Raw genomic sequence first — 19,702 nt, 5'->3', positions numbered from 1 at the left:
ATGCAAGGATTTCTACACAGTTGTAATAGATGATGTCTGATATAAATTAACACTGAGTGTTTACTACGGCCTTAAATGAACACAAAAAAATCCCTGAGGCAAAATAAGCTACAACAGAGATTTAAAAAACATTTTTTTAAAAATTTAATAATTTACCCAAGGTTACAAAGCCAAGAAGGAGAAAAACTAGGATCTGAGCCCAGACCATGTATTCCAGCATTTGATTTTCTAATCTTAAACCCCGTATCCTATTTTGTGTCAGAACTGATGAGCAGAAACAACCAGAGGTCTCCAGGTGATTTTTATCCCAAGCTATAGAGGTCAGTTCTTGGAGAATCCCCACATGCAGATAATTATTAATATGTGGCATATGTTGTACCTATTTTTAGCTTAGCAAGCAGCAGAACTTGTTTGGAAATAGTCTGGAAAGAACTATTAAGTGGCATTTCTGAACAGTTTCTGCTGTGGTTAGTTGCTGCAGCTGCAGCTTTCTTATTTGTATTCTTTCCTGTTTCAGGAATTGTTTTTCCTCTCTTTACCTGTGATAAAGCACATTCTCTCTGAAGAAATCAAACCAAAGATTTTTAGAAACTGTAATTTAATAATTAGGGTTAATACTCAAAATACCCACGAAATGGCTTAAAATCTTGGCATTTATACTTTCTATGGGGCTATGATATCACATTGAGAAAACAGGAACATATTGAGGTCTCTCTCTTAAGAGAAATACTACAATAGAATAAATAATGTCTCTATGCATAAGCCACAGGAGAAGAAATTTATTTCAATAGCAGATAACAAAATTTTAAACCCATTTACTTTTGTTTTCTATCACACAAAGAATAGATACTAAATAATTTAAGGAACATACTTGTCAAAATAACAAATAGAACCTGGATAGATTGTAAAGAATTTATGACTTGTTTATCAGTTTTCAAGTTATTCTCACTAGGCAACTTTGTCGCAGACTGTTGTAGAAAAAAGTTAGTGAAGTGTAAGCCTGTCCTCAATGACCAAAAAAATCACATGGAGACCTTACTTAAAAAAATCAGTGTGCACCCACCCTACATTTCCTCCCCTCCCATTATGATTTAATTGGTACGGGCATCATTTTATTTTTATTGTAGCGACAGGTGGTTCTGCTGGGCAGCTAATGTTGAGAACCCCTGTATTAGTTTTCTAAGGCTTCCATAACAAAGTACCACAGACTAGGTGTCTTAAAGATGTTTGTTCTCAAAGTACTTACTGTTAGAAGTCTGAGATCAAGGTGACAGCAGGTTGGTTTCTTCTGAAGCTTCTCTCCTTGGCTGGTAGGTTATCATCTTCTCCCTTTGCCTTCACCTGGTCTTCCCTCTGTGGGTCTGTGTCCTTATCTATACTTATAAGGAGACCAGTCATGCTGGATAGGGGCCCACCCTAATGACCTCCCTTTACCTTTTTAAAGCGTCTACCTCGAAATACAGTTACATTCTGAGGTACTGGGGGCTAGGACACTAACATATGAATTTGGCAAGGACACAATCCAGACCATAACAACACTCATCTAGAAAGTGATTAGTTAAGAATGGATAACATACAACTAAAATTTTTAAAACTATGCATTCTTTCTAGTATTTAATTTTGAATATAAAGCTGTTATTTAGGGGCTTCCCTGGTAGCGCAGGGGTTAAGAATCTGCCTGCCAACGCAGGGGACACGGGTTCAAGCCCTGGTCCGGGAAGATCCCACATGCTGCGGAGCAACTAAGCCCGTGAGCCACAGCTACTGAGCCTGCACTCTAGAGCCTGCAAACCACAACTACTGAGCCCACGTGACACAACTACTGAAGCCTGCACACCTAGAGCCCATGCTCCGCAACAAGAGAAGCCACTGCAATGAGAAGGCTGCGGACCACAACGAAGAGTAGCCCCCGCTCACCACAACTAGAGAAAGCCCGCGCGCAGCGACAAAGACCCAACGCAGCCAAAAATACATAAACAAAATAAATTTTTTTCTAAAAGCTGTTATTTAAATTTCGAAAAATTACTATGGAATGCCTGTGCCATGATATTTCTAAATCCTTTATGATAAGCTGAAGCAGAGGAGTTTATACGGAACAAGAATGTAGCTTAGAAATTCACTGTACTGGAATACTTTTTTTAACATTTTACTGATGATGTTTTATCTCTAAAGCAACCATTTCCACAACTCTACAACTTCAAAGTAGAAGCTTCAGATAAAATATTGTAAAGGTGGTAAATTTGAATAGCAAAAAACTCATCAAGGTGCCTTTCATCCACAGAAACCAAGTGATTCATAGGTGAAGACTAGAGTCAACCAGAGTCGTGAAACCCTGAGCTCCCAACTTCGTACAGGTTATCAGTCATATGGCAACCCCGGAAAGTGCCCCAGGGCATTTATGGACATTGGCTTCACATGTGAATCAACTGGGACTATTTTTAAAATTCCATTTCCTGGACAATTAAAAAGAAATAGGTATGAGATTCAGGTGTAAGTATTTTTGAGGTGATTGCATGTGTAGCCAAGTTTGAGAATACTAACTTAGAGTCCTAACAGAGAGCGCCTGAATATAGACCTAATTAAGTTTTGTATCTTTTTCAACCCTGTTAATTGCCCTGTTGATCAGAAAGTTGCTCTGAGATACTCTACCACAACCACCTCTCCTAAAAATAAACAATTATAGCCAAGGGAATGGAAATTCAAAAATAAGAGGCCACACCTAAATTTACCATTTCAAGTATAAATTTGTAGGCAAAACGTTGCATAAAAATAACAAACATTGTGCATTGTTAACAAATTCTAAGTGAAAAGCAACCCCTTCCTATCAATAATTCAAATCCCCAGAGCACTGTGTTTTTCTCAATTTTACTTGAGTTTATTTCCAACCTAATTTCCAGTTTTCTACCTTATTTTCAAAACACCCAACAACATTCTCAGTGACAGCTTTTAGACAATGCCAGAAATCCTGAGTATGTCCATTAAAAAATAATGACCATATAGCTAGAGGTTTTATCATGCTGTTTAGAAAATGAACAATAGAACATTAAGAATTAAAACAAAATAAGCAACCGCTATTGTTTCTATATGTATTCTTTCCATCTTAAGTATTTTTTAACTTTTTTTTTTACTAACCATACATTTTTAAAACTCAAACTGCCAAAATAAAAGTTCCCATTTTTAAGTGTAGCGTTCAATAAGTTTTGACAAATATAAGCACCACTGCAATCAAGATACAGTTTCATCACCACAGAAAGGTCCCTTGGTGCCCTTTCCCAGTCAATCCGTCAATCTCTGTCCTCCCAAACACTGATGAGATTTCTGACTGTATAAATTAGTTTTGCATTTCCTAGAATTTCATTTAAATTGAATCATTATAGTAGGATGTATTTTTTATTCCTGACTTCTTTCATCCAGCAGTTTTTTTTAATGTGTTCATTCATGTGGTGTCTATCAGTAGTTTTTTCTTTTAACTACTGCATAATATTTCATTATATAACCATACTAAAATTTATTTTATTTACCTATTAATCTGATGATGAACATTTAAGTTGTTTCTGGTTTGGGGCAATTAAAAATAAACCTGTGGTGAACATCCCTGTGTAATTCTTTGTTGGACATATACTTTCGTTTCTCTTGGGTAAATACCTAAGAGTGGAATGGATGGGTAGTTTATTATTGTGCTAGGGCTGCTATTATAAAGTACCACAAACTGGGTGGCCTAAACAACAAAATGTATTGTCTCACAGTTCTAGAAGTTGGAGATCAATGATGTGTCAACAGGATTGGTTCCTTCTGAGAGTTATGAGTGAGAATCTGTTCCATGTTTCTGTCCTAGCTTCTGGTGGATTGCTGGCAATCTGTGGCTTGTAGAGGCATCACCCTGATAACTGCCTTCATCTTCACAGGGCCTTCTCTCTATGTGTGTTTCTGTGTCCAAAATCCCCCTTCTTGTAAGGACACCCATCATATTGGATTAGGGCCCACCCTACTCCAGTATGATCTCATTCTCACTGAACAAAATGACTTTGAGGCTACTTGCTGAAAGGCAAAGAGTCAGGCTAGAAATCAAAAAGCAGTCATTCACAGTACTTCTGCCAAAAATACATAACCTGAGTATAATCATGTGGAGACATCAGACAAACCCAAATTGAGAGACATTTTATGAAATCAATGCTCTGTACTTTTCAAATATCAATGTCACAAAAGACAAAGAAGGACTGAGGAATTGCTCCAAATTAAAGGAAACTCAAAAGACTTGACAAGTAAATGTGATATGTGACCCTGTTGTGATAAAGGACACTTGTGGGACATTTGATGACATTTTAATGAAGTTATTACATTAAATAATGGTATTATATCAATTATAATTTTGATAATTATATTATGGTTATATAAGAGAATATCCTTGATTTTAGGAAATGCACACTGAAGTATTTTGGGAAAGTGGGAATAACATATATGACTTACTGTAAAATAGTACAAACAATTAATTATACACCTTCCCCCCAATATACTCACAGAGGAAATAATAAAGCAAATATGGTAAAAATGTATATTTGGATTTGATCACCAAGAGAATGGATGTAAATGGCAAAGACAATAATGCCAAGGACAAACCCTTCTGTACTCCAAAGTTTAGAGATCAGGGAAAATGGGGAAAAATGGGGAAAAAAAACACAACAACTCAGTTGGAGTAGCTTGAGAGGTAAGATCAAAACTGGGTGGATGTCTTTGGATTCTTAGCAGCTTATTAGAGTTTCTAGACACAGAACCAATAGGAAATACCTATATCTATTTCTACATCCATATCTATATCTATTTCTATATCCGTATTTATATCCATATCTATATCTGTATCTATATCTATATCTATCTATGAACTTGCTCCCGCAATTGTGGAGGCCAGGAAGTGCAAAATCTGCAGGGTAGGACAGCAGGCTGGAGACCCAGGGAATAGCCGCTTGAGTCCAAAGGCAGTCTAGAGGCAGAATTCCCTCTTCTTAGAGGAACTTTAGTCTTTTTTTCTCTAAGACCTTTATTTGGATGAGGCCCACTCACATTATGGAGGGCAATCTGCTTTACTCCAAGTCTATTGGTTTAAATGTTAATCTCATCTAAAATTATATCTTTACACCGACATCCAAACTGGTGTTTGACCAAATATCTAGGGACCATAGCCTAGCCAAACTGACACATAAAACCAACCATCACAGAAGCTAACTAAAAAGAGGGTATCAAAAATGAGAGAATGCTGCAATGGATAAAATAAATGAGAATTTGACTACAAACTGACCACTGGAATTAGCAAAACAATGCCACTAATGATCACAGGTGGTTTGGATGGAGGTACCTGATTGGAGTGAATTCAAGTGGGAATGTGAGGAGAGATACTGGATGCAGTAAGAATAAACAATTCTTTGAGGAATTTTTTACTTTAAAGATGGGGAGATGTATAGCATGGTAGCTTGACTGTGTGACGGAGTCAAGAGAAGATTTTAATATGGGATAGATAACAATATGTTTGCTGATGAGAATGATCCAGCAGAGAGGATGAACAAGAGAAAAAGGAGAAATGCAGCATTTTGAATAGTTGGAATGGAAGAGATCCAGCCTAGACGTGGAGGGGTTGAATTTAAACAGGAGTGTGGACGGTTCACCAAACAGGTGGGAAGCTGAGGGTATGGGTTGAGAGGTAAGTTGGGGTGAGAGTGTAGTAGCAGGAGATGATGAAAGTTCTCTTCTGATTATTTCTATTTCTCATGAAACAGGACAGGGCCAGGCTCATGGGTATGCAACCCACACGACTGCATAGGACCCGATGCACAGAAGGGTCCCACAACTTTTAAATCTCTGTTGTTGATGTTATAAAATTCTTAAAAGATTTATCTTTGAACTTTCATAAAGTCCAATGAGACAAAGGAACATGAGGGTGAGCAGAGGAGATACACACAATATGTGTATCTTCTCTTTCTTGCTACCCCCTTCACATATAGCATTCATGATGCCCTGTGAACACAGAACTCCAGTGGACTCACTATGCGTGGGAATTCAGCAAGACTCAAAGCAAGTACAAGGTAGGACAGCCTGCAACTGGGAAAGCCTGGGACACTGACAGCCCAAGAAGCCACACTTTCAGTTTGTACAATAACTTGCTTCCAGCTCAGAAAAAAAGGCAATAGTGATCCAAGAAACACAAAAAAAATTAAGGAACCTGTTATATCTTTTCTTATTCAAGTTACTTCCCTGTAGTAGCTGACCACTTACACTGAAAGTGATGACATGAAAGGGAAACACAGGGCAACCCATACTTCTTTTTCTTTCAGTTTTTCCTCACTCGGCAGTAAGCTGAGGTGGAGAGTTTAGACAGAATGTGCACGAATAAAGAAGGGAAAAGAAAATATTTGGTTAGTTTTGTGCAACATTTCCTCTATTCTGATAAAAATAAAATACATATGCATATATAAACCACAAAATGTAAATTTTGTAATTTTGATGATTCTACATACAAGTTAAATATTCTTATTTTTGCACTTAAAACTGGCACTGAAAAATATAAAGATGAATGGTAAAATTCATGATAATAAATTAAACTTTTTAAATTTTTCTTTACTTGGGACAAGATTAACTACAAAGTAAAAAATGCCATGACTATGTGAGAGACCATGAAAGGAAAAATGCTTAAATTTTAGTACTTTTAATGTCACTTTTTTTCCTGCTTTTTAAATAAGAGGCGCTGCATTTTTATTTTGTATTACATCTTGCAAATTATGTGGCTGGCTCTGAAACAGCAGGCACATGATCAGCTGAGAGTGATGATGAGAGAGGAGATTTTGGAAGTTTGAGAAAAGAAAAGCTATGAAACGGTGCCATTGTAGAGTGGAAGTGTGAATAGTAATAGCAAAATGAAGTATGCTTACTGGGCAGCATTAAGAAACCACTTGAGGTTAATGATCATAATTATGAAGAGTGTCCAGTCAGCGTGACAGTATTTTTTCTCCAGACATATTCCTCTGCATGGAGGGCAAGGAGGTTGAGTGCATATGAAAGGAAGCAGAACCACCGTAATAATTGACTAGGAAATTTAATCTAAATAAGGACGGAAGTGAGAATTTAAGGAGCTAACAGACACTGAGAAGTCATAAAATCAGATATTTTCTTATTTTTGGAGGATTTTTAGAGTTGGAGCACTAGAGGGGATGAGCCAGAAAGAGGAAGTGGGAGGTGTGATGTTGAGATTTTGGACGGGAGGTAGTCGTTGGTCATGAGCACCAGGATATAATGAGAATGTGTGGTTATGGTAGAGTGGAAGAGATCAACTTACTGAGAGATCTGAATGCTGGAAGGATCTTCATGGATAGCGAAATCTCAAAGAGTTCTGATAGCAGTGTTGGAGAGAACTACAGTGAACCCAGCCCTGACATCAAAGAAGGAGGACTAGTGACCCTAGGGAATGATAGTTGAATCCAATAGAGAGAGGTGGTGATAGATTAATGACAAAAGACTCAGAGATTTAGGGAATCTAAATCTCCCTTCAGCAGGGGAGGAATGGGAGTTGAGGTCAGAGAAGGTAATTTTCAGTATGTAAAAAATCAAAGTTCCAAGGGATGAGCATTAATGTAGGAGACTAGGGTTTCTATAGTAATGACACGAAAAGGAATAAAGAGCACAATGTAATCATTCTTGATGGTCTCAAGAAGGAATACTGGTGACAAAGTTGTGAGTGTTGGGGGTTGCAGAGTTCTGGCGTGCCCCTTGAACCTTGCTCATGGAGAATTCAAGTCCCACAGAGATGTCTAATTATTAGTGACTGGACACTCCTGACCTCTCTAATGACAATCAATGGAGCATGTATGAATTTATGAAGATCTGCTCATTGAGGGAAATGACAAGTAGTTTTGAAAACAAGCATAAGTTAAGTGTGTGGGAGTAAAAGAAGGTGAAATTTTAAAGGTGGACCATTTCAAAGGAATTAGAGTTTCAGCCTACATATAAAGAGGAGTCTTTGATGGATCTAGCCTGGGGTAGTAGAAAGAGGTTGTATTAAGAAAGGATTGATATTCAGTTCTGCAATTAACTGGCTTTGGCAAGACACTTGTATATTTTCTACAACTTAAAGAAGGAAAAGTAATGCACATAAATCATATTTATTTTACATTAATTTAGCTTGGAAGAGACATTATCAGATCTATTCTATAATAGTAACTCTTGAAGAAGGTGACTACTGTAGATCAGGCCAGAAGGGAAGAGAGCCAGGTCTCAGAGCAAAAGGAGAAAGGCTGATGAGGCAAAAGATGTATAAGTGGTAAAGTCCCATTAAATTAACATAATTGTGGCCAACTGGATCTGTAGTTTAGAAAATAGTAGGAGACAAAGGTAAATTCAAAGACTCCTGGGGCTACGGTTTAGTAGAATCAAAGAGGAGGTAGATGCAAAGATAAAGATTATGATGTATATTTTGGACATTTTAGATTGGAAGAACTATATATCCAGGTAATGGGATCCACTGGGGAAATAGATATATTCAAAAAGGCACTGGTTCACAATGAAGATAGAAATTTGAAAGTCACAGAATTTCAGGCACTTGGAGAGATGAAACCGTTCAGAGTGTAATAAGAAGGTGGTTTTACATTAAGTGAAATTAATGTAAAAGTTCTGTAGAAGTGAATGTTGATGAGCAAGGAGGCTAAGGTGTTAGACCAATCAACAGCCTTATGCAGGGAGGGTGAGGGTGGCTGGGAGGAAACCTGGCAATCAGCTGCAAAGCCAAAAAGGATTAGGTTACAGAGGCCAAAATTTTGCTTGTTATTGTCTTCATCACTTCTTATACATGGGCCTTATGCCACAAGAGAGAGAGGGGAGGGGGAGAGAGAGCCCCTAAGAATGTTTAGAGATCTCATTAATTTTCAGACATTTCAGAAAGAGACTGAGTTGTCAAGTCTAAGATATGTTCAAGATCTTAGCCCAACGCCTTCCTATCTCTCCAACAAATGCTTGAATATTTTTTAGCATGTGCTGCTCTGCCTTTCATGAGACAGTTATCACTTTGTAAGCTCAAAGGGAAGTCTGTCTCCACACCTGTAGCAGCCCAAATGACTTCAAAGTCTTGTTGAAAAGGGGAGAAAGAGACTGATGACCCAAAAAACTGCAAAAAGAGAAGAGCCTTGGATTTCTTGAGCAGATTGCCTGTACCTTTACCTGTTAGTCTCATTTGTACGTTTGTTTCTCCAGCTGCACAGAAGACATTTCAGCCACCACGGAGTTGTGGCACCAAATATGAAACACCTATGAAGAAAAAAGAATTGAATTCTCTTCAGATGACTCCACTTAAAAAACTTAATGGGGCTTCCCTGGTGGCGCAGTGGTTGGGAGCCTGCCTGCTAATGCAGGGGACACGGGTTTGAGCCCTGGTCTGGGAGGATCCCACATGCCGCGGAGCAACTAGGCCCGTGAGCCACAATTGCTGAGCCTGCGCGTCTGGAGCCTGTGCTCCGCAACAGGAGAGGCCGCGATAGTGAGAGGCCCGCGCACCGCGATGAAGAGTGGCCCCCGCTTGCCATGACTAGAGAAAGCCCTCGCACAGAAACGAAGACCCAACACAGCCATAAATAAATAAATAAATAAATAAATAAATAAATAAATAAATAAATAAATAAATAAATAAATAAATAAATAAATAAATAAATAAATAAATAAATAAATAAATAAATAAATAAATAAATAAATAAATAAATAAATAAATAAATAAATAAATAAATAAATAAAAATAAAAATAAAATAAAATAAAAAAAACCTTAATGACATCTCTCTTTTGGAAGGTGATTCAACAGCTGATGAAGAACTTGCCCTGATAAATACCCAAGCCCTTTTGTCTGGTTCAGCAGGAGAAAATCAACTTACACCTATCAGTGAGTCCACTAGTCCAAAAGACCATCTTGGACTGAAAAGGCCTTACACTGCATCTGTGATCAAAGAATGAGGGAATTCCCCAGCCAGGACTGAAGAACAGAAGACTAATATGCAGGACACAAGTACAATAAAAAATATATCCAAGAGACTGCAAAGGCGACAAAAACCAAAATGATGACAAATTAGGTATTGACTCAACCTCTCCAGTTTGTAAAACATATACAATTTCAAATGCTACATCAGAATTTGCATAATGAGAAAAGAAAGGAAAAAGTTCAAAATTTATCTACGTGCTTGTATATCACAGCAATGCTCTTTGCCTGCTTCTATATTGGTATACTCTTATTTCGATTATATATCTTAAAACTGTGACTGTATATTTATTAACTAATCAAGAAAAAAATCTCCTTTAAATCTTTATGACTAGATTTGGTCACTATAAGTATTATTTTACAAACGAAATTAACATACCTGTTTCTTTTAGATTGTGTCCTTATAATTAAAAGAAACTAGGTTTCTAAGTGCAGTTATTTTGACTCATATAATTCCTCTTAGTTTAGTTCCTATTTTAGGTTTGTTTTTAAGAGGTAACCCACTATGAACCAGTTTTCCTTAATGCACATGTTGGTTCTAATATAGTTTTATCCTGATCAAAAAAGTCAGAATGAGTAAGATATTACAGTGGTGTTTTCTTTTGACCAATTCTTCATCCTTAAGTCAGCGTGACTACAAGAAAAATAGAACCCTCAATGTACTTCCCTCTTATGATTCCAATGTGATCTGTAAAATTAAATTATTTATCAAAAGTTCAAATACTTTAAATCAGAAGCAGATTTTAAATCAGAAGCAGATTTCATAGTGTTAATTTGTTTTTGTTTTTGTTTTTTAACAAAATGATCGTCTGAACTGCAGACGATGTAGAGAAAAAATCTCAGTTTTTGATATTGGAATTAAATCCTGGCTCTGCTATGCAACCTTGGATAAGGTTTGTTATTCCATTTATAAGATGGGATAAATAGTTTATAGGTTTGCTAGGATGCTGTGTTATTATATATGTAAAAGAGCTACACAGCTGTGTGGATGCACCCACACACAAACACATATATATTCATGATCCACCCCCAAACTACACATGCTATCATACAGACAACCTTGAGAATGTTCTTACACTAAACAGTACTTGTCAAGCTACTGGTCTTAATTTTACCCCTTAGAGGGATCAGGACAAATCTTGTCCTTCTTGTCTAAGTGGGAGGAAGATAAAGAAAACTGCAGGAAAAAGGAACCAAAGATGGTCTTGATATCAAAGGTGTTGAAGCAAGGAGGATTTGGGGCATTTAATATGTGTGAAAGTATGGTAACTGGATCTTAGATTAAGTCAAGTGCATTTGAAAGCTTTCCCAACTGTGAAAGTTACTCTAAGTAGTTCTCTCAACAGGTTTGCCTCAGGAAATTAACACACCCCAGGACCAATTGAAGTTCTCATCAATTAAGCTAATTGACACAGCAGGCTTAACCTATTTTCCAATGGTGAATATAAAGTATTTGTTCAACAAACAAAGGCCTCTCAAATCTTTTGAAAGCCTACCCTAGTCAACTGGTTGAAGGCTCAAAATTAAAAAATATATATATGGATAAGCTTTAATAACACCAAACTTACCCTCCAATTAGGCAGGCATTGTGATGAGGTGGAGGGATTTATTATATTCAACTAAACTTATGATTTTATGTTTAAAATTGTTAAACATCAAGATTTCCATACCTTCTTTAAGGAAATCAATGTTCCATTGAAGTTCTTTACAGTCTTTTAAAATTGTGCTTTAATATTTTTATTACAACCAAAAAGTAATACGAAATAATCATTTTATTTTAAGCTTTATGTTCAATTTGGAAAGTAATTATTAAGTTTTCAAATGGTATTCTCTTAATTCCATTACATGTTTTTTTTCTCCTAAACCTAAGGTTCTGCTGACATTGAATTTAAAAAAATAAATAAAATAAAATAGGACAGAGAATATGAAAGTTCTTTGTAAAATTTAAATTATTTTTGAGGTAGATATCATTACTATAATCTTAGAAACCAACGTGATGACCTTTCCTTTGATCTCCTGTTGAAGTTTATGTACTCATTTAACTTACAATACAGACTTTTTTTTCATTTCCCCATTTTGCTAGTATATTGTCTGCTTGACCTTGGAAAACTCATTTAACCTCTCTGTGTCTCAGTTTTCTTATTAGTAAAATGGGCCAATTTGAGAGGGTCATTGTGAGAATTAATAATGAGAATATGCAGTAAAAGTTTTAGTGTGATTGCTAGTATAAATGAGCACTCAATAAGTATGCGCTGTTGTAAGCAGAAAAATGGAAAAGGAAAAGGAAAGGAGAGGCATTCTAGGTGGAAGGGATGTTATATGTCAAAGACACAGAAGCAGAGCTTAGCTGTGCCTGGTGAGTGGCAGCGAGGTGTCAGGCTAGAATCCTGATGTTGCAGGGAATGATGACAGGTGATGGTTCATGGGGATTTTGTAAAGCCAAACTGAAAGTCTGGGTTTTAAGTTTTGTTTAGTGCATAGTAGAGAGATTTTGTTTGTTGTTCTTGTTTTGCTTTTAATAACAGTAAATGAAATGATCAAGCAAATATTTCAGGAAGATTAACTGGAGCAATAGAATAGATATCATCAAAAACAAGAGAACAGACCCAAAATGGAGTCACTGATGCTAAGCCCCATGTCATCAAACCAAGACCTAACTTAATTACAATTTCAGCTCTCCCAGAAAAGGAATCTTAAGCCAGTCAATCAGGAATTGCCTGATCAGGACTAGTTAGGTCATCTACCTGATAAACCTCTACCATCCTCTAAAGGAAGTAATCTTGCAATAATCAATTCGCCTTTGCCTGGCATAACTTTTTTATTCCTGCTCCATTCTGCCTTTCAGTCTTTCATTTTGTTCAGCTCCTAGGAGCTCTTTTCTATATGTTAGATGGGATGCTGCCCAATTTATGAATTGTTGTATAAGGCCAATAAGATCTTTAAAATTTACTCAGTTGAATTTTGTTTTTTAACAATGTGAAATTTGAAGAGTAGAGATCAGTCTGGATATTATTGTAAGAGTCTGGAAATAGGTTAATAGTATTTACTGGGTCACAAGGCAATACAAGAAGACTTAGAGATAAGTTAGTATGTTCTTTATCCATCTCTGAATTTAATGTACAAAGAAATCAAAGTATAAAATCAACAAATGATTTACTTAGGTCACACAGCTAATTCTATTAGATCTAGGCCTAGAACACAATTTTCATGTTCCCAGGTCCATGCTGTTTCTATAACACCAAGCCATCTCAATTCAGCAGGCACATATTGCAGATATACTATGTGCAAGGCATTCAAATGGGTGTCTCAAGTAATCAGAAGGGAAGACCTGAGTTGTAAAAAATATGATGGCTTATTCCATTATGCTTTTAATTTTCAAGTATTTGAAGGTGTCACAAGAAATTATTTTACAAATTTGGAAAGACTTAAATACTGCTAGTGACTCCATTTCTAGCAACTTGAAAATGTCCAGTTGGATTACCTGTCAACCAAAAAATTTTTCAAAAAAGTATACTCGATTCTGAATTACATAGGATTATTAGCTAGTGCAAAGGGCCTCTTACTGGCTTGTAGGGGGGAAAAGAATGAGGGCTCTCCACCTGGCCTTCTCTGACACCACACCGGCAGGGTGATAGTGGGGCAAGCGGTATCTTATACTCTGGTGAGAACGGACAGAAAGGTTCCAGACTCAACATTTTCAGTAAGGATAGGAGTGGCGCCACGGTTTTTTCTCTAGTGTTTTGCTGGGCTAGAGCGGTTATTGGCTAAAATTTATCTGTCTTGCTAGGCTTCCCTTTTCCTGGACCTTTGGCTAGAAAGAATGAGCTTTTCTTGGGGTTATTTTTGTCTGTGTGTTGGTGTTTCGGGATTGCTGGTTCTCCAGAACCAAATCTGGCATATATCAAGCACAGAGAAAATCCAGAGAACTCATCACTATGTCATTACTCAATTACAAGATCCCTAGACTGTCTGCTGTCTTCTCTCCATCTTTTCTAGAGTCTACCTAAATTTGCATTATATATTATGTCAAAGGATTTTAACTGCACTTAGTGGGAGGAATAGGGAAGAATATATCTATTCTAAATTTCCAAAAGTGGAAATCTCTTTATGAGCTTTCTAAACTGATTTTTATATTGTGACATAGGATAATTTCCCCTCAAAATATTTTTTTACTTGTCTTACTTTTATTGCAAAAGATCTGATTTTATAGTTGTTCTCATAAAAGTACCACATTTTACTGTATATTTCAACCATATCATTTCAGATGCTAGAAAACTATTATTAGGTGATTAGAATATTTCATAATCTATGTCTATTACAGAGTCCAATTGAGATTAATTAAATAGTAAATTCAGATTTTTCTGATTCCAGGACCACCTTATTATAAAAGCTAATAAATTTATCTTCAGAAGACATCAAATTGATAGTTTTAAGGAGAATATAAACTAAAAGCTGTAAATAATGGAACGAGAAAATTTGTTTTGTCTTTATTTTCAAGTGTTTAAAAAAAAGAACAGTCATTTGGGTTACTGAGGAGTAGATATATTCAAGGATCTACTAAAAATATGTTTATATTGTATATATAGCAATTTAACCTGGCTAATTTTTCATAAATCCCCCCTGATAATTAGTTTTATGCCATCTTGCTGGAGGTATACTATTTTTTTCAGCACTCCTGGGAATATCTGGAATATGCTTCAAGCACTCTTATGATAATACAACATTAAGAAATTTATCAACATACAGATTACACATCCTTATTAAAAATTAAATGTGTAGAGTGCATATAAGCATTGAGGATTCCTGGGTAACATTACTCTGCAAAGTCAGCTCACATCATCTTCAATCACTGACATTTATTCCTTTAGGAAAAGGAGAGACTTGGTGGGCACTTGATTTTTGTCAACTCTCAGCTCTACCCAAAGTATATATGTGTGCAGAGTCTCAGAGACAGGTGGCAAACCATCTTAGCTCTACCTCTGGTTCAGCAATGGTTTCCCCTCTTTGATAGATCTTATCCTAATTTTCATTACTTGAGCTGTGATTGAAGCAGCCTCCTGCAACCTTCACCTTTCTAGAAGCTGGCGGTCACTCTCCAGTGGAGTCACACACACATGCTACCAAACTTTTCCAGGCCCTTGGCAGGGAAGGGCATGTATTTAACCGTATTGGATACTGCCATTGCCTTTCTTCTGGGATGACCAAAAAAATCTACTTCTTATCCCATTATATCTTTCCCAGATCTTTAGTTCTTCAAAGACCTCTTTCTCCACTCTGTGCACAATATTTTTGCACCCATTTTTATCATTGTATTCAATGGTCAAAATATCAATAATATTTTGTATTATGTATTTTATACATGAATGAACAAAAATATCTATGAAGCATGTAATGGTTGGCAGATAAAAAAGTGCTTAGTAAAGTTTAGATATAATTATAATTGTTCTAACTAATATTTTATGATAATACTCAGTAGAGTTGTTTTACATTAATTAAAGAAATAACTATAGCTTATTAACTATAAAGTAAAAGCATCATAATAAAATAGAGATTAAATAAAGTGGAAGGAAAAATGCATTTAAACACCAAGACTACATATTAAATTACATTTACAGGCAACAAGATTTTAAGTGGAATGTTTCTTATTTCTAAAATCTTTTTTATAATTATCTTCTTGCTCTCATTAATAAATATTTATGCATAATTATCAAACTATGTAAGTACAAGTACTAGATCAGTTGGACTTTTATATGTCTTATTGCTCTCTATCTCCTCCACTGCTTATTGAAAGGAGATCAAACCATGGTTCCTTGAGCTCTCCAGGGCTGTGAAGATATACAGACTTCATCTAACACAAATGGACTTTTCCCCAAAACCAGTGACCCACTAGCATGGGAGCTGAACTGTGTGTGTTCTTTTTGCCTAAGAAGATGTGGAAATAGTGTGACACCAGCCCTCTGCTGAGGGATAAGAAGTCACCAAAAGTGAGTTAAAGAATCTTAATAAAAGGAACTGCTTACCTGGAACAAAATTGAAGTTTTGGGCTCCAGATATACTATAAAAACACCATTTTTCTTCTTTGTGATTAATGAAAGAAAGACAATATCAAAATAGAAGAACTTCACACAATAAGAAGTATCATTCATAAACACTCTAAGTCACAGTCACCTGAAAAAGAACACTGAATTGTTAAACACTGTAACACACTTTAATTACCAGGAAGTACTTTGCCCTGTGAGAACATGTAACATAATAGACAAGATGCCATAAACTTTGCCTTAAACAACGATGGACTTCCATGTTTGTCTTGCCTGTGGTCAAGACATTGAAAATGCACTTGTTTACCTTTTTTATTCAGCATGTTCATAAACATTCTCTGTCCAGTCATTTCTTGAAGTTTTAATTGAAACAAAATTATGACATAACAGTATCTAAAGAACAACTCCAAACTAGGTTGAAAGTGTGAAAAAAAGAGTGTTATAATGTTAGAATTATTCTAAGTCCATAATTATACTAAGTTTTTCATTGAATTCATTTCTTCGATCATCTCTTCCTTTGTCTGTCTTCTTCTCACAAGATTTCACACATAGCTTCATAGTTTTGAGAGACAACACAATCGAATCTGATTTCTTCTTTAGTTAACCAATAAGAAAGTGAACTGTGTCCTGTACTATGTTAAATATTGAAGGTACGACTTATAAGTTAAGGTGCTAGAATCCTGTGAATCTGTTTCTGTTTTGTAAATAAGTTCATTTGTATTATTTTTTAGATTCCACATATAAGTGATATCATATGATATTTGTCTTTCTCTGTCTGACTTACTTCACTTAGTATGATAATCTCTAGGTCCATCCGTGTTGCTGTAAATGGCATTATTTCATTCTTTTTTATGGCTGAGTAATAAAACAAACTTATGGTTACCAAAGGGGAAAGGTGGGCAGGGAGGGATAAATTTAGAATTTGGGATTAACATATACACACTACTATATATAAAACAGACAATCAACAAGGACTTACTGTACAGCACAGGAAAGTCTACTCAGTATTCTGTAATAACCTACATGGGAAAAGAATCTGAAAAAGAATAGATATATGTATTCATATAACTGAATCACTTTTCTGTACACCCGAGACTAACACAACATTGTAAATCAACTATGCTCCAATATAAAATAAAAATTAAAAGAAAAAGAAAAAAGAAAACAGCCTTACAACAAAAAATAAATAAATAAATAAAAATAATGGCTCTGTCCTGAAAAAAAAAAAAAAAAGATGCTATAATCCTGATTTCTAGTAGCTTCCAAACTTACTAGGGTAAGCAAAACATACAGAAGTGTAAACACATACTAGACTTTGGGGTGCCCCGTGAATCGTGTGTTTAATTGGAGTAAATCTTTGAGTGATGTATAAACCTATGGCACAGCTCCTGAGATGCTCCTTTGTGGTGCTTCACACTTGGTATCTTCATAATCCCCAAATTCACTCCATCCCTTTTCCAGGTTTGTCATCTGTGCTATCTCCCCTACCCCAGGCCCCCATCACCTTCTGCTGAAGACTAAGAAGCACAAGGAAGAACAGGAGGGGATCCTCAAGGTCAGGACATTTGTTTGGAGAGTGGCCTATTGAAAACATGTCCTGCACCCATAGTGTGCCAGGCACTGTGTTAAGCCTGTTACTTACATATCTCATTTAACCCCTACCACCATCATATGAGATAGGGTGCTATTATGCCCTTTAATAGATGAGGGAACTGACTGTCACTGAGAAAATGTTCATAATTTGCTTCAGGTCATACGGCGTATATCTGAGATGGTCTGATAGCAAGTCCATGTTTAGTGGCTTCACAGAGAGAACCCTTCTCAGAAAGTGGGGAGAAAATGGAAACTAAGGGGCTGATAGAATATACGAGTATACTACAGGAGTGGGTATTAAGAAGATAAAGAGAAATGTCTAGGGGTCTGCTTTGCAAAGGTCTCAATATGCAAAAACCAGGGGTGTTTTAGGTTCCAATCTCTGACAGAAGTCATTTTATAAATAGAGGTTGTTTCCTCCAGGAAGTGGTAAGCATATCATCATAAGTGATTGAAATTTAAGTTTACAAATTGTGGTTTGCTGACCACTGGTATCTATTAATACAAAACAGAAAACGAAACCAAGAAACCTATCTTTCTTCTCGATAATTCTGTTTGCCTTTCCTTTCTACTTTCTTTTACCCAAAATGCTAGTTCTTTGCTATGGATTGTGGCTAGCAAATCAATATAGGTCAAACCTTAGGGTTCTGGGAACATTACTTCTAATTGAAAAATAATATTGCAGACTGAAATTGGTGCCTTGAGTTTAAACCGCTATAATGGCTTGGCAATGCTTGTGATTTCTAAATCGCATTGATGTAGTATTGGTATTTGGATATTTTAGTGGCTTTATTGACCATATGGATCTTTGCAAATGCTGGCTGCATAAACAATTTGGAGGTGGAGCACAGCTTTGGAAGTGCAGAAGGAGCTACACCTGTTTCAGTAACAGATGATCCAAGCTGCTGCTGCAGATAAAACCCATCTGGCTGGCACAAGGTAGAATAAAAAATCAGGGAGGAAGGGCACTCTTCTGAGTTCAAATTTTCTGAGGGAAACATTAAGGGATAAGTTTCAAATTGAGGACTTTAACTTTTCTGTGGGAACAGGAAACTATCTGCAGAAGGTTGTCTATTGTCACCTGCTGGAGAGCATTAGCACACTGCTGCTATATTTGGCATGATGGCATTTTCAAGTTATGATGTTACCTGAAACATACTGGAAAATCTTGTTTTGCAACCTAATTGGATAACAGAAAATTTCAAAGTGAAATTCAGAAGGCTTTTTTGTGTTATGCTTAAGATGAACTTCAAATAAACAGTGCACTATCCTGAACTATTTAAAACAAAAACGACTAGAGGCAAAATAAAAGGGTATAAAGTTCCCAATTCATTGACCTAAGAACAAATTACAGTGGCAAGGATTGGAGAAGTTGTGGACAGGGCTTCTCTGATAGTCTGTGATCACCTCCCCCAAAGGGGATTCTCACACTCTTGGCTGACTATGGGATTTTCTATTAATTCTCTGGGGTTAATAAAAGGTACATGAAAAAATCAGGGATATGGTGTTATTTAGGTGAAGTTCAAGGTTCTCATTTGCTCCCTGCGTTTACCATGCAGCCCCAACTTCATCCTTTGGGAGGAGGGTTGTAAATCTAAGCTTTTCAGGTTTAAGATATTATAATGGACTACAGTTCAAAGGGAAGATATTTCAAAAGCATTGTAGGTCAGAGTGGTGTTTTTCTTTATTATTTTTTAACTGAGGTATAATTCACATATAACATTATATTAGTTTTAGGTGTATAGCATAATAATTTGACAGTTGTATATACTGCAAAATGATCACCACAATAACTCTAGTTAATATTCATCACCGTACATACTTAGAGAACTTGTTGTTTCTTGTGTTAAGAACTTTTAAGATTTACTGTCTTAGGGACTTTCAAATATGCAACACAGTATTGTTAACTATAGTTGCCATGCTTTACATTACATCTCCATGACTTATTTATTTTATAACTGGAAGTTGGTACTTTTTGAACCCTATCACCCATTGTGCCTACCCCTGACAACCACCAATCTGTTCTCTGTATCTGTGAGCTTGGTTTTCTGTTTATGTCTTTCTTCAAATGCT

The sequence above is a fragment of the Eschrichtius robustus genome, chromosome 9, assembly GCF_028021215.1.
Source record: "Eschrichtius robustus isolate mEscRob2 chromosome 9, mEscRob2.pri, whole genome shotgun sequence".
Lineage (NCBI taxonomy): Eukaryota > Metazoa > Chordata > Mammalia > Artiodactyla > Eschrichtiidae > Eschrichtius > Eschrichtius robustus.
This window is presented reverse-complemented; position numbering follows the sequence as displayed.